This window comes from Dasypus novemcinctus, chromosome 2 (assembly GCF_030445035.2).
Source record: "Dasypus novemcinctus isolate mDasNov1 chromosome 2, mDasNov1.1.hap2, whole genome shotgun sequence".
Taxonomy (NCBI): domain Eukaryota; kingdom Metazoa; phylum Chordata; class Mammalia; order Cingulata; family Dasypodidae; genus Dasypus; species Dasypus novemcinctus.
The window spans coordinates 173,735,151-173,747,757 of record NC_080674.1 but is presented as its reverse complement, the minus strand read 5'-3'; the positions used below and the strand labels follow the sequence as shown (position 1 = coordinate 173,747,757).

At 43.7% G+C, this 12,607-nt stretch overlaps 1 pseudogene; it reads right to left on the bottom strand.

Moving 5' to 3' along the window:
- Nucleotides 1–1,266: 1,266 nt before the first annotated feature.
- LOC101422051 (NEDD4-binding protein 1 pseudogene) lies at nt 1,267–4,030 on the bottom strand (annotated as a pseudogene).
- Between the last annotated feature and the right edge of the window lie 8,577 nt (nt 4,031–12,607).

Below are 12,607 nucleotides of genomic sequence, written 5' to 3'. Positions count from 1 at the left end.
TGTGACAGGGACTTTCAGAGGCAAGATTAGGGAAGCACTGGCCCCTCCCTGGATGATAAGAAGCCAGCATGCAATGTGACTGAATCTTGGCGGCAGCTCTGGCTCCCACCTTAGAGAGCAGCAAAACCTTAGAGAAAACTGCCAGGGTGCCCCCAGGGAACCTGAAATCAAGATTTATTTGCCTAGGCAAAGACCCTTGGGCCCCACTGACATGGTAGCAGTGGAGCTGTCTGCCTTAAGACATGGAGCCATGGAGAAACAGGCAATGGAGATTGTGGCAGCAATCGCAATGGACTGAAAATTAGAAGACTTGCATTCCCCGTCCCACCCCCCCACCCCCCCCCCCGGCCCTTGTGAGCCGGTTAGATTCCCATGTTACTCTAGAGAAGGAAACAGAACTACAATAATGGCAGAACTGGATTTAAAGGAAATCAATAAATGTGAAATTTCGTGTACACTTGAGTTGGTGAATTAAATGTCACATATACTACATAAGTTTGTATGTTGCCTCACTATCTCATCATGGCCTGACCTAAGTTAATATAAAACCAGGGTGTTTCAAAGCCTGTGGTGGAACTATGTAGCTTGAAAAGGACCCAATGTACCTCTAACCTAGCAAGCACCTTAGAATAGGCATAAAGTTTCTATAGAGGAGCATGTAACCTTGTTGAGTTTAATATTAACTAAATCTTTTTTACTTCTCTTTCTTTGTAAAGAAAATCTCTCTAGTCTTATAACCATGCAGCTTAGAAGTACCTGGTACAATATTTATCCTGCATGTTAACCAGAGCAGAAAACTAGAAAATCTCCCCAACCCCTTCAAAGAAATGTGGTATTTATGATTAATTTTGTTTCAAATCATACCACTGATTAAGTCTTTGTCTCAAACCCATATAAAACCTGTGAAAAAACCCCTTGAAAGGGAGGCAGATTTGAGATTGATTAGCTCTCCTGCCTTCTTCTGGCCAATAAAACTTCTTTTCCTTCCAGCCTAGTGTCTGTCTATCCTGCCATCCTAGGAACCCAAGTGAGGACAGCCCAGCCTCTCTTCAATTTTGAGCCTAACCACAATGTGGGGCTTCTTGGGTTTTAGTGGCTTTGAGTATATCAACAACATATTGAAGGAAAAGTCCTTCTTGGAGTTTACTGTATTAAGTCCTTGGACAGTACTTGCCCAAAAATAGTTGGGACATTTTTTAAATACTTGTGGCAACACAGTCCAACAATATTGTTGTTTTATTCTAGAGTATAAGTTTGACATGATCTTTAGTGCAACAACATGGCAGAGAGCTCATTCAGGTCCTTCATTAATGGGTGTGCCACCAACATCTGGCCAATCTTCAGTCTTTGCTTGAGTCAGGGAAGATCTCTGTGCTGGCATGGGCAGATTCTGTTGGACATTGGGAAGGCTCAGCAGGAGTGGGAAGTGGGGCTGCTGAGGAAGCCATAGGCTTGGAGGGGCCCCCTGAATCCAGGCCAGAGGCTGGTGGCTGGTGCTGACTGCCTGGACACCAGGGACTCTGAAGTTGGGGTCAAACACATCCACATTTGGAAAGGCCTTGAGTAGGGGTACATATCTCTAAAGAAGGCTTTCTTCTGAAGAAATTTTTCTAATCGAGGCCTACTTCTTTCCAGAGGATCATCAGGAATCATGAATATGTCTCCCACAAATGTTTACTGAAACATTATTCTTGTAATAATTTCTCTCCAAGAGACTGACTCAGTCACGAATTCACAGAAGTTATCATCTATTACAATCATGCCACCAGTTTTGTCCGCTAAGTGTAGTAGAAACCTGTCATCGTGAGAAGCAGTTCTTTCTTAGAAGACCATCTGTGCAGGAGTTAAAGATAATAACTCCTGGAGCTGAGTTAAGAAATGCTATTCTGTAACATTAGGCTCATGCCTTGTTCTCCACTGAGGGTCAAACGCGGTGATGTTTCTGTTACCAAGCTTCCAGAAATATTCAACTGCAATTCTAATTCCAGGACAAGAAAAGAACTTTTTCAGACCATGGATAATTGCAGTGTTGCTCCCATTTATAACAATGTGTTTCAAATCTGTTCTCCCTCGTTCATTTTTAAATTCCACTTGTAGGGTGCTTTTAGAGTATCTCGAAATCTTTGAACCCCTGTAACTGAGGAATCAATATGATCAGATGGTCCTGCTAACCTTGCGTCAGTAACTGAAGTTAGCAGGTGGGACAGCGGCATAGGTGAAGAAAGGCGTGGACAGTTTGACTTTGAGGAGAGCTACAACATTATGAATGTTTTTTAACAGGCTGATTTCATATTATTTGGAAGCAAGAGTTCTTCTTGCTGCTGCAAACCATTTTCAGGAAAATCTGGACTTCTGGGCTGTTGTCTCACAGCTCCCCTTGAAACAAAATCTGGTGCTTGAAGGGGAAATAGACAGTGAAAGGCCATTCGTTTCAAAGTCTATGTTCCAGATTAGTTCTGGGTTGAACCCTAAATTTCTTGTTTTTGCTCTATTGGCACTGTTCTGAAGGTATTAATTTTGCAATTAGGTACATGGTTTTGATCCTACTCTGAATAGTAAAGGAGAATATTTTCCTTCCATATTTTGCTGTGAGTGATTTATGTTTTCTTTGGAGTAGAATCTATTGTAAGCTCATTTATTCTGCTACAAATGCTTTTATTTTTGGTTTTGTTGGTCTCTGGATACATAGTACTAGCTGGAAATTCTCTGTGTTCTTGAAACCTTTTCTTTTCTTTTTCAATTTCCCCTAAGAGCAACAATGATTCGGTAGATGGCCCAAACCCCCTAATCACCTTTCATGGTTTTAAAACAGTTTATGAGGATGCTGTATTCCATTTCCTCAGTAATGTCTTTTATATCTGGCTTTAAATTTTCAGAATCAGTAGAGGAATCAGGTCAATGATTATACCTCCAGCTGATGTCTTACCATTATGTAAAAGCTCCTCCTCTTGAACATTTTCCAAAGAAAATGGCTTCTTGGTATGTCTTTCTTCAGAATGAGAAAATCTCCTTCTGTTACAAGCTCTCTTTGGATAGAGCCTCTTCAACTGGGGTTAGGCCATTCATTGGAACAAAAAGTACATCTGGTGAACTGGAAAATACTGTATCCATTTGTTTTGTAAGCTCAGAAAAGGAGTCCCTTCTTCATTTCTTGCTTCTTCCTGCAAAACAATTTCATCTCTGGAAATATTCAGTCCTGTGGCAACATCCCATGTAAACTGTTTAGATCTCTAATTTCAATCACATCATCTCCTCTTTCAAACAGATTTTCCTCACTTTGTGTGAGTGTCAGAAGTTCTTTTTTCAAGGAGATGGGCAAAATCAACAAGTCCATTGCACAATTGTCTGTGTGGGCTTCAGTAGCGGACTTTGGCCCAGTGGTTAGGGCGTCCGTCTACCACATGGGAGGTCCGCGGTTCAAACCCCGGGCCTCCTTGACCCGTGTGGAGCTGGCCATGCGCCGTGCTGATGTGCGCAAGGAGTGCCGTGCCACGCAAGGGTGTCCCCCGCGTGGGGGAGTCCCACGTGCAAGGAGTGCGCCCCGTAAGGAGAGCCGCCCTGCGTGAAAAGAAAAGAGCAGCCTGCCCAGGAATGGCGCCGCCCACACTTCCCGAGCCGCTGACGACAACAGAAGCGGACAAAGAAACAAGACGCAGCAAATAGACACCAAGAACAGACAACCAGGGGAGGGGGGGAAATTAAATAAATAAATAAATCTTAAAAAAAAAAAAATTCCCTTTTCACCTTTCATTTTTTTTTTTGACTGCTGGGTGGGTTCTCATTTTTTAAAAAGGTTTATTTATTTATTTTATTGCGCCCCCCCCCCACCGTCCTGCTGTTTTTGCTGCCTGTGTCCATTCGCTGTGTGTCTATTTCTCTTTTTGTCTCCTCCTCTAATTTTTCCTCTTCTAGGAATTGATTCTGGGGACCTTTGATGTGGAGAGAGGTTCCAGGTCAGCTGCATCACCTGAGTTCCTGGTTTCTGCTGTGCTTCACCCTGACTCTGCCTTTGTCTCTTTTGTTGCGTCATCTTGCTATGTGACTCACTTGTGTGGGCACTGGCTCACTGCGCAAGCACCCTAGTAGCCACACAGGCACTGACTCCCCATGCAGGCACGCTTTCTCTTCCTTTTCACCAGGAGGCCCCAGGGAGCAAACCAACCGGGTCCTCTGTATGGTATGCAGAGGCTCTGTCACTTGAGCCACATACACTTCCCTCATTCTTTTTAAAGAGCTTTTCAAACTGCTAACGTGACTCCTAGCCTTGACCGTTGTCCAAAATGTAGAGGTGAGCACAGGTATCCTGAATCAAGCTCCTCAGAAACAGGCTCCGTGCCCCAACAAAAATGCAGTGCATGGCTTTGGGACAACATTCTCTTCCTTCTAGTTCAGACTCAGATTCCTTAATGTCTTTCCTGGTGCTGTGCCTCATCTCCTGCGACCAATGAGGCAGCAGCCAGATAGCTGGCAGCGGTTTCTAGGCGGCTGACCGGGGCCAGTTTTACTCGCAACAGGCCCTGAGGCCGCCGCGGCTCAGCTCCAGCAGCGCCACCTTTTCTGCAGGCGCCGTGAACTCATCCAGCACAGCCCGGGCTCTTGGCCCCCTCGGCCGCCCGCACCTGCCACCGGCTCGTGGCTCGCGCGTAGGCTCCTCGCACTGAGGCTAGACGTCTCCCCAGGCCGTGGGTGCTGCGCAGCTGCGGACCGCGAATCCCGCCCCTGGAGACAGCCTGCTTTTGAGCTGATTTATTTTCCCCTGTATTTTATCATCAGACCTCTTGCTATCCCTGGGACATGTAACGCTCATGACATTATACTTTTGTTCTTTCCTTGTCGGTCGAACAGCTTGCTTTCAAGTCATTCTTCAAGGCTTAATTCAGTTTCCTCTCTGAAGTCTTACCTAGTTGTCCACACTGTTTTCCGACCTCTTTGATCACATGGCACTGCTGTAATTGTTTGTGTACTTATCTTACATGAGAAATTTGGAGCTCCTTAAATATGTTCCTAGTACAGTGCCTGGCCTTAATGTATTTGTTGAATTGAACAAAGTATTATATTTCATTTTAAATTTAAGGTTGCTTAAAACAGTGATACATTTGTTTACTCATATCCGAGCTACTTAACACTGTGAAATCAGTGAGCTCCTACCAAGGCCAAATATCTTCTCTGAATTGGAAGAAAAATTGCTCACGGGTATGGTTAGTTATCTCTTTTATTTCTTAATACGGGATCAAGTGGAGAGGGCAGCTGCTTATGTGATACTCAAATCATTCATGTACCGTAGACTGAAAACTTATTATGTGCCGGACTCTGGACTAGATATGAGATAGTGTGCATATAGTAAACCAGTCATCCTCTGGACTGAGATTGGAACATATGAACACTCAACTTACATTACATTGTGGCAATGTCTTATATACTGCAGGGTGCTATGGATTTCCAAAAGAAGCTCAGAACCTGGACTGGGGTCAGAGAAATTTTCCTGGAGGAAGGGATAGGAATGCTGAGACCCGAAGAATGATGAGGAGCTATCTTGGTACGGGTATAGTGCTGGAGTGTTCTGGGAGGAATGCATCCAAAACTGTGGCAGCAAGCGGGAAGGTGTGGCGTGCTTGAGAAATGGTTGAGAATGGCCTGAGCAGTGTTCTTAGACTTTAGGTGCATCGGAATCAACCAGAGGCTGGTTAAATACAGACCTCTGGGCCTTCTCGTAAGACTTTCGGATTCAGTAAATCTGGGGTGAGGCCGGGGAGTTTGCAGTTCCAGAAACTTCCTAGGGCATGCTAATGCTGCTGGTTTGGGGACTGTACTTTGAGAACCACTGGGCTAAAAAGAGCATGCGTGAGGTGTGGGGTAGCTAGAGTGGGCTGGACATGAAGCAGGGGCTGGGCGAAAAAGGGTCTTAAAAAGACATGGTTGAATTGGGCCCTGAGATCCTTGCGAAGACTTTCATGGGGTTAGATGGTGGCATGCTTTTGAAATATAACTGACTTTAAATGGAGAATCAATCACAGAGGGGCAAGGCTGAAAGCAGAAAAACCTCACTAGAAGGCTGCGCAGGAGCAGGGAAGAGATGTGGAAAAGTGGAGAGGGAAAGAGAGGGTGAATTTGGAAAATATGGGAGATAACATAGGAAAAGCCTTCGAAGGTGCTTCTTTAAAAGTTATCTCCCTCGTCAGCCATGTTTTACTAGGGAATTCTCTCATTAGAAATTGGTCAGTGGCTCCCAAAGTGAAGTCCTCTGTCTAGCAGCATCAGCATCGTCTGGGAACTCTTTAGAAACCCACCTTTTGGAAGCTATAGGGATGGGAACCAGTAGTCTGTGTTTTAAAAAGACCTCTGGATGATATTTAATTTTAATTTTTTGTCTCCCCTCCCCTCCCCACCCTGCGGTTTTTGCTGTCTGTGTCCATTCGCTGTGCGATCTTCTGTGTCTTTCTTTTTTATTTTGTCTTCTCTTGTTTTCTCCTCTGGGTTTCACCAGGATTCCATTCCATGGACCTCCAATGTGGGAGAGGTTCCCTGTCACTTGCGCTGCCTCAGTTCCAGGTTTCTCTTTGCCTCTTACCTTGACTCTCCCCTTCATCTCTCTTTTGCTGCATCATCATCTCGCTGCATTGCTCACCGTGTGGGCCTGGCTCTCCACATGGGCACACCTTTACCAGGATTGAACCTGGGTCCTCCCATACGGTAGACAGAAGCCCAATTGATAGCCACTGCCTGAAGGAATTGTGTTCTTACCAAATACAGAATAAAATAAAACACCATAAAATAAAATTCAAATAAATCAAATTAAGATGCAACGCCCCTATGAAATGGTTCTGCATTTAGTATGTTCTTTTCTTGTCTCCCTCCCCTTCCCTTCTCCTCCTTCTCCCTCCCCCGCCCTACTGTTTTTGCTTCCCCTCTCTTTTGTTGCGTCATCATCTTGCTGCGTGACTCACTTTCGTGGGCACCGGCTAACCGTGCAGGCACTTACTTGCTGCGTGGGCACTCGGCTCACTATGCGGGCACTGGCTCGCCACGCAGGCACTGACTCACCACATGGGCACTCATGTGGGCACTCAGCTCGCCATGCGGGTGCTCGTGTCGGTACTCGGCTCACTGCGTGGGCACTTGGCTCGCCACACGGGCACTCAGCTTGCTACACGGGCACTCGCGTGGGCACTCGGCTCACCACCTGGGCACTTGGCTTGTCGTGCATGCACTGGCTTGCCGCACAAGCATGCTTTCCCTTCTTCTTTTTCACCAGGAGGCTCCAGGGATCAAACCCGGGTCCTCCCATATGGTAGGCGGAGGCCTTATCACTTGAGGCACATCTGCTTCCCCATTAGTATGTTTTAATAAAATAACAATGTAATCGGTTTCTTTTCAACCTGACAGCTTGCTGACAGTAGGTTTTGGCAGGGTGTAGGGTGCTAAAATCACAGAAGAGCATGGACCCCACCCGGGAAAGTGGGGAACACAGTTGAAGAGAATTGGAAGACTATGTTTGTCTGTGTCAGTAGCCTTGATTCTGTCCACAAAGGAATTGGCCCTTGGCGTCAATCAAGCCTTGTGTTAAGGAGTAGGTTTTTTTTTTAAAGATTTATTTTTTATTTATTTCTCTCCCCTCCCCCCCCCCAGTTGTCTTCTCTCTATGTCCATTTGCTGTGTGTTCTTCTGTGACTGCTTCTTTCCTTTTCAGCGGCACTGGGAATCTGTGTTTCTTTTTGTTGCATCATCTTGTTGTGTCAGCTCTCCGTGTGTGCAGCACCATTCCTGGGCAGGCTGCACTTTCTTTCACGCTGGGCGGCTCTCCTTATGGGGCGCACTCCTTGTGCGTGGGGCTCCCCTACGTGGAGGACACCCCTGTGTGGCACGGCACTCCTCACGTGCATCAGCATTGCGCATGGGCCAGCGCCACACGCGTCAAGGAGGCCCGGGGTTTGAACCGTGGACCTCCCATGTGGTAGGCAGATGTCCTAACCACTGGGCCAAGTCCACTTCCCTAAGGGGTAGTTTTTAGAGATGCTCCTTGGGAGGATTCCTAGCTTCCTTTCTTAACTACAAAGGGGTTTTCACTCATTCAGACACTAGATGGCAGCTTTGTGCCACTTTTCAAGCAGCCAGCAAAGAGTAAATTTAGGGGGAAAACATAAGCCTAGGAGTTTGAAAAGGATGCCAGCTCATTCCTTTCTGTCCTGCGTATGGTTTTGACATTCCATTTTTCTTTCTTTCTTCTTTTCTTCTTCTTTTTTTTTTTATGGGGAGGGAGGGAACTTCTTCCATTAATTATGACACTCAAAGTTTTTTGTTCACTGAGAGGCAGAGAGCCAAAGCTTTAATTAAACCCATGGGACACTGCCTCATGGCAGAGATCCTACTATCACAAGCCAGGCAATTACACAAATTGTTTCATTTAATTCTCACAACATCCTTATGAAGTAAGTGTTATTATTTCTAGTTTTACAGTGGAGAACACTGAGGGTCAGAGAGGGTTAGCCGTGAGCTCAAGATCACTGACTGAGTGGTAGGGCTGAGTTTGGAACCAAATTAGCTTTACTTGCCAGTAAACTATGCTCACTAAATCCTTGAGGAACATTTGTTAGTATTAGTAGGTTTACTGAAATATCAGTAAATTACAGCTACATCCGACCTCAAGTTTTATCATAAGATAGGAAATGTACATAAGATTTAAAAATAACTGTTCTCCATATTCCAACATTAGAGAAGTTCCCATGGATTTATTTGCTGGGGTATCATTTTAACCTTTTTTACATTTATTATAGAAAATAAATCTGTTTAGTTAGGATTTAGAAATAAAATCTGATTCCAACTAGATGTTAGGAAGCTAATCCTTCTGCTTCAAAATTATAGAAATTTAGATGTGATTTTCTTCAGGCATGCATCACTTTCTACTTTATGTTAAAGTGTGTTTGCTAAATCCTCTACTATCCTGTGAATCCAGGAAGATAAGATCCATGCCTGAATCATTTCTTTATTTCCTTGCCTTATCTTGCTTTTATTAAGTTTTTTTCCAAAGCGTTCACCTAAGTTCTCATAGAAATAACAACTTTCCTCCCTTTTTACACTCATTTTCCTCTGCTTTATGTATTTAATTTTATTATCTAATTATAATTACAAGTGCACTCTTTTTAAAAATTTATTTTTATTTTTTATTTTTTGGTTTTACGATCTCCTTATTTTTATTTTTAAAAAATGTTACATTTAGAAAATATAAGAGGTTCCCATATATCCCCCACTCTTCCCACATCAACAACCTCTTTCATCATTGTGTCATCATTCATTGCATTTGGTGAATACATTTTGGAGCACTGCTGCACCACATGGATAATAGTTTACATTGTAGTTTATACTGTCCCCAAGTACATTCACTGGGTTATGGCAGGATATATAAGGTCCAGTATCTGTCCCTGCAATATCATTTAGGACAACTCCAAGTCCTGAAAATGCTCCCATATCACATCTCTTCTTCCTTCTCCCTGCCCTCAGCAACTACTGTGGCCACTTTCCACATCAATGCTACAATTTCTTCCATTACTAGTCACAATAGTTCCATGGAGAATACCAGTAAGTCCACTCTAATCCATATTTTATTTCTCCATCTTGTGGATCCTGGGATGGTGATGTCCACTCCACCTCTGTATCAAGAGGGGGCTTAGATTCCACATGGATGATGGATATAACTCTCCTGCTTGCAGTTGTTGGCACTCTTGGTTCCCTGATATGGTGGTTGACCATCTTCACCTCCCTGTAAGCTAACCAGGGAGAGTCCAATGAACCAGAGTGTGGGAGTTGCAACTCTGCTGAGGCTCAGGGCCCAGCTGGCACATGGACAGTCTGGAGAGTCAAGTCTTCTGAGTATACACCAACCCTACTGCCAACCACAGATTCAGTAAAAGTGACAGAAGAGGCATGTGTAGAAAGGTCACATCTGAGTCCAACTCCATCACACTCAGGAACACAAATTCCAAAGTGGGGCCAACTGACATGGCACTGAATTCCTACCATGACCATAGAACCCGTGGGTCTCCATAGCCCTCAGGAGAACCACTACCTGGGGTTGTATCTACTTTGGCTGTCTCTGGGGTCCTGCTGAGGTGTGTGTAAGTGTGACCCCTCTGAGACCTCCCGATTCTTTTTGGAAGACTCTTAGCCATATCAACTGATTTGTCTTTGCCATTTCCCCCTTTTATTCAAGGTCAAAAAGCAGTTTTTAACACATGATCCTACATGCAGGCTGAGATATTCTGCTGGTCTGAGTTGACCCTTTTATTCAAGGTTTTTTTCAGTTACGTCACCAGCTGATGCTTGGTAGTAATCCCTTGGCACCATGGAGGCTCATCCCCAGAGTCATGTCCCATACTGGAGGGAAGGTAATGCATTTAAATGCTGAATTTGGCTTAGAGAGTGGCCACATTTGAGCAACATGGATGCTCTCAGGAGATAACTCTTAGGCACCCTATAGCTCTGGGCCTAGTTCATATTTCAGGCACACAGGTTCATAAGCATAGTCATCAGTATCAAGGGCTCATTGTTGGACTATCCTTCTTTGTTGGTCTTTGCCATCGCACTTGGGGAATTTTTGCTGTTCCATTGGGGAATGTGACAGAGCTCTCCTGAGTAGGAACTCAGTACTCCCTCAGTTGTTGTTTGTAACTGAAACTATTATGAAAATACCCAACATGTATCAGAACATTTTTATTTCATGCCCTAGAGAACTCCCTCCCAACTATATGCCCCCCATCAATAACACCCACACCAGTGTTCCTCCCCTGCCATGGTTGGACCTCTCTGTGGTCCAAAACTTCTTCAAAAATGAAGCCTAATATATTGCCAAATTCAATTAATAGGAAAATGAAATATAGTGATGGGCTTAAAGATTAGAAATAGAATATACACTTATATAAATATATATAATTTAGGAAAACTAAAATTAAGTAAAAATAAATTGGGGTATTAAAAAATGAAAAATATTTTAAAGCTTTGTTTTTGATGTTTTGCCTTTCATCACTGCAATATGTGTTGTCCTGTATATACAGTGGCAAGGCAATTTCTTTCATTTCTTCCTCAGTGTCTACATCCTTTCTTTTTTTCTTCTAATTTTTAATTTTGTCTTCACAAAAGTTTTAGATCACAGTAACTCACATATACAATATAGGGGACTCCCATATATGCAACATCAAACCCTTTTCACCCTTCTCCAGCAACGATCTTTTTACATGTTCATGTTATATTTGCTGCAGCTGATGTACAGATATTGAAACATAGCTTTCAAGCATGGTTCCATTTTGGTTTACATTATGGTTTATATTTTAGAACATACAATTTTTTAAGTTTTAATTACCTTATGTTTTACATTTTAGCCTATAGACTTTAATACATTTTTGGTGTAATTTAACATGTCCTATATCCATCATTGCATGATCTTGTGGAACACTTCCATTGCCCCACCCGCAAATTACCCTGATTCCATCTATTCTATACCTTTCCCCCCCACCCCAGGGCCTTCAGTGACAATGAATCTTCATTACTTGAAGGACCAGACTCACAGATACTTGCAACAATGCTGAGGGCTTGACAAACTAGACTGTCCTAACCCAGTGGGAGCCACCAATTCTCTCAAGAGACACAATTCCCTCTGTTTGAAAACATCAGGCCTCCCTAGGATGTGGGTACACCTTCATACTCATTGTATGGTCTCCACCCAATGATATAACCCACTATGACAAAATGAGCACTCACACACTCCCTAGAAACCTGCCCCTGTGCCAGATGCCCCCCCCTTAAGCACCTTAAACAGGTAATCCTTCCTTACTACATTTTCTAAAGAGTTCTCTCAACATTATAGTTTTAACCACATACCTGACAATCTCCCATGTTCAAATGTTCCACCCAGCCCTTTCCCCAATTCCTTGGGCCATCTGACTCATCCTCCCTACCCTGGCCCTCCTCAAACCTGCAAAGCCCCACCCAAAGGTATCCCTATGCCCCCATCTTATCCCTTTCCTGTACAAATACTTACCTCCAGCTTATCATAAATTTCACCCATGGAAGCATCAGCTCAACTGGATGATAGGTTTAAAGGAAGTTGAGGGGGAGTGAAAGGTTACAAGTGCACTCTTAGTAAGTGTGATACTTCCTTGAGGGCAGCAGCAGTATGTAGGCATTCTGAAGGTCAAATTCAAACCTCAAGCGTTTAGCATGCCTTAACCTATGTTATGCAGAGGGGGGAAGAGTTTTAGTTAACCCAGTGAATCTTTTAAGAGAGTTTCTTCTATATTTGGAGTGAGTCTATCAGATATGTTGATGAAACCACAAGGGGTAAACAATAAATGATGGGTATATTAGTCAGGGTTTTCTAGGGAAAAAGAACTAACAGGAAATATATGTAATGCAAATATTATGAGTTTTTAAAAATTTTTTAAAATAGGAATTGGCTCACAACTGTGGGGATGGGCAAGTCCAAATTCCACAAGGCAGGCAGCAAGCTGGGAACACTAATGGTTTCTCATAAATTCCCCAGGAGAAGCTGGCTGAAATAGAGATGGAAACTCTCTCTTCTGACCGCTGAAATCATCATTTCTCCTTTTAAGGCCTTCAA